At 36.5% G+C, this 3,420-nt stretch overlaps 1 long non-coding RNA gene across 1 annotated transcript; it reads right to left on the bottom strand.

Moving 5' to 3' along the window:
• Positions 1 to 1,896: 1,896 nt before the first annotated feature.
• LOC126604954 (uncharacterized) lies at positions 1,897 to 3,000 on the bottom strand. Its single transcript, XR_007616792.1, has 2 exons — positions 2,719 to 3,000; positions 1,897 to 2,571 (listed from the first exon to the last, which is right to left on the bottom strand). It is a non-coding gene; the product is annotated as an uncharacterized LOC126604954 (long non-coding RNA).
• Positions 3,001 to 3,420: the final 420 nt, after the last annotated feature.

Consider the following 3,420-nt stretch of genomic DNA (forward strand, 5'->3'; position numbering starts at 1 on the left):
TGATGTGAAGATAACAACCGTATTAGCAAAGCTAAAGTTGCTTTTATAGCCATTTTCCATTGTGTTTTGGTATGGGAAGAAAGTATGATACATTTTTTGAAGTGTCAATAACAGTTAGTCATGTAAATCTGAACAATTTTAGTACAGACCGTTATTTTTATGTATGGATTAATGAGTATTTTTCAATGCTTTACGAGCTACAAACTAGATGTGAGCGATTAAAGAAGTAGAAAAGATTGATCAACGATTAAACAAGACTTGGTAGAAATGCTAAAAACGAAGTTTTATGGTCATTTAAAATTCCATTTAATTTTGATATTTGTTTTGTAGCTCTCTGGTCCATCTTGGGTTACAAGGACACGAAACCAAGTTGGTGTTTCTGCTTTTTGCCACCGTCTTTTCATATTTGTTAGACGTCTCTTTCTATTGATTTAATAATGCATGAACTGGATTTGTTCTCACTTTTGACAACCAAGTCTGAAAGTAGGAAATATCTTACAAGATAAGGGGCACTTGGCACCGTCTCAAACCCTAATATGTCAATTTTTTATCTTATGGCAAACCAAACAAATTAAGTCGTTGAAAGAGTCGGTAGAAAATTTAAGTTTGAAGAATAAGATTGTAATATAACTGAGTTTTTAGTTCAATTTGTTAGAAATATTCACCTCTGCATCCGAGATTTTGTTTTCAACACTTTATATATATAAATATATTTCTTGTTAAAAGAAACAAACAACCTATTTTATTGTATTCAATCTCTCGAATTTAAATCTTATTGACAAAAATTGTTAAAAAAATTCAACATTAAGTGAATTTATGTTTTAAAAAGCGAAGGGCATGGGCGAAGCGTTTCATGAATACTAGTTCGGTATGGGATACCAGACCGAAACCCTTGTCCCGATTCCCAAACTAAAGTTTTCGGGAATTCCAATTTTAAGACCGATCTTAAACCAAATTTTCGAAAATCCCAAATTTCGGGAATCTCAAAATAGTTTCGGGACAAATCGGGAATCCCGAAATAATTTGGGCTTTTGGAAGAAACAAGTAGATGACTCATATACCTTTCTGTTCCAGGTTTAGTAGCCATAGAATTGTAAATCAAATGGTAGGCCTATTAAACATGCATGCTGGAGGACATTGCCATCTCACATTCTGGGCTTACGAAACATTACCTGTTTTCGACCATGGAGCAAATTCTGCAGCTACCAATATGATATTCATGACATTATGCCCAGCCAAAGGAGGGGGCTTTACGTCCTTACTCATAAAACCAGTTGCCCCATCATTGACCTCCTCTACACTTAGTTCTTTCAAATCAACAAGCGACTCATCTTTTAGCATAGACGACTCAGGGTTAGTAGGAAAAGATGGCAAACCATCAGACCACTCTGTCTTGGAACTATCCTTACTCACATGCTTACTGGACTCTAGTTCACTGGGAGACTTATTAAACGGCAAGGCATCTCCATGATCCCTTTCTATTTCATTAAGCCCTCCATTAAGAGCAGAAGGCATAGTCTCAAAATCCCTTTCTTCAGTTGAATGCTCATAGCTGCTCGAAACAATGCTGCCAATTTGGTCAACACTATTATCAGCACTACTTGAAGAACTTTCCACATTTTTCCACATTCGAAAATGATTCATTCCCTTGTTCAAAAGAAACTTCCTCTTCTTCTTGGCTTATACACTACTTTGTATAGAAGATACCAATTTCCTATTTCCTTCTTTCAGCAATCTGCAAAACCCAAATTTGCTAATTCTACGCTTTCGACTCTCCTTAATTACTAAAAACACAAAAGATGGTGAATGTCCATTCTTCTGTCAAAGTATGCTTAAGAAAGTACAGTAATACGACACATAACACAATAAATGCCTAATAAGAAATAGCTTGATATCTAGTGAAAAATGACATGCCTTGATTCATAAATTTTACTTCATCTAATAGGATACAGCTTACTCATGGGCATGAACATCTCACTGACATGACTCACAAAAATCCCAAGAGCTCGGAGAGCTTATTTTAGGACGACACATGCATCATATTATTGAAACATTGTATTCATCCAAGGGAATGTTTCCCACACGTTTCAAGCAGTGGCCTTCATTAAAAGAGATTACACGGCAGTACCTGAATTTTACATCTTAAAACTAATCCTGTGTCCAAGATATAGGCACAATCCTAACATACTGCATAATTCTTTACCAATATTGATGCCAATACTTCCACCAAAAACTGCATAACACCTATCCATGTATTAAAGCAAATGGAGTTATATATTATATGCCCCTAAACATATAAACTAACAACTATGACACCATCCAACTAAAAATCACTACCTCGACTGCAGAAACTTAACAAGAACCCCCCAGAGAAACGTTGCAAGGGAAGTAAGGATAAGACATCTACTTGTTTCTTGTTAGGAATGGGTAGAGAGAAAAACCAGTCTCGCCATATTATAAAATGGAAAGAAAGAGAAATAAAAAAGGATAAACCTGCAAATTCTTGATAATTATGGTCACAGCTGCTTCAGATGCTCGCTTACAATCCTGGAATGAGGAGTCTCCATATGCCTAATTGTGGAGAGCCCAACCACAAAGAAACAAGGCACAATGTAAATAAAACTCCATATCCGTTCCAAGTGCTAAATTTCACAAACCCTAATCTAGAATTCGAACCCTAAACTAAATTTCAAACCCTAAATTAATTCCAAAATTTACCTGATTTGAGAGAGAGCTCAGAGAGGTGAGTCACTTGTGATGTGGGTGTGGCCGGAATCGAAGAAGGAAAGAGAAATCGGCGAGGAGGGTGGTGACGGTGAGGTTGTCTGAGGTGAGGTGAGATCGAGCCGAGACTCGAGAGACAGAGAGAGACAGGGACTGAGTTCTCCGAGGGTTTGAACTTTGATTTGTATTCAACGGTTAAGATTAAATCTCAACCAAATCTGACGGACGTTACAATGCCAAATATATATTTAAAATTAAATAATAATGTGTGTATATATATATGTTGTAAACATTCTTAGAATAAGTATGATTGTATAAATCCTAGATTAGATTTGATTCTAGTTATCATTTCCTATTACAACTTGTATTACTTGGAGGAGAAGGAATATCTTCTCTCCCTTTACTACTATAAATAAAGGCACAATGTAGGAGGGATTACAACACACACATTCCCCTACAATTCTACAAACACACATCTCTCTCCTCTCTCCCACTGCTGCCGGCCCTCTCTATTTTGTCAGATAAAAATAGACCACAACATGTTATCAGCACGCTCCTACCGCTGCGCTTAGGAATCTGACGTTGGAGATTTTTTTTCTGCATTAAACCAGTTCATCCATATCATCACGCAATCAGGTTCTTTCCAAACAACGGATTTTAACTTGATATTTTGCAAGCCCTGATAGCATGAACATT

This window comes from Malus sylvestris, chromosome 15 (assembly GCF_916048215.2).
Source record: "Malus sylvestris chromosome 15, drMalSylv7.2, whole genome shotgun sequence".
Classification (NCBI taxonomy): Eukaryota; Viridiplantae; Streptophyta; class Magnoliopsida; order Rosales; family Rosaceae; genus Malus; species Malus sylvestris.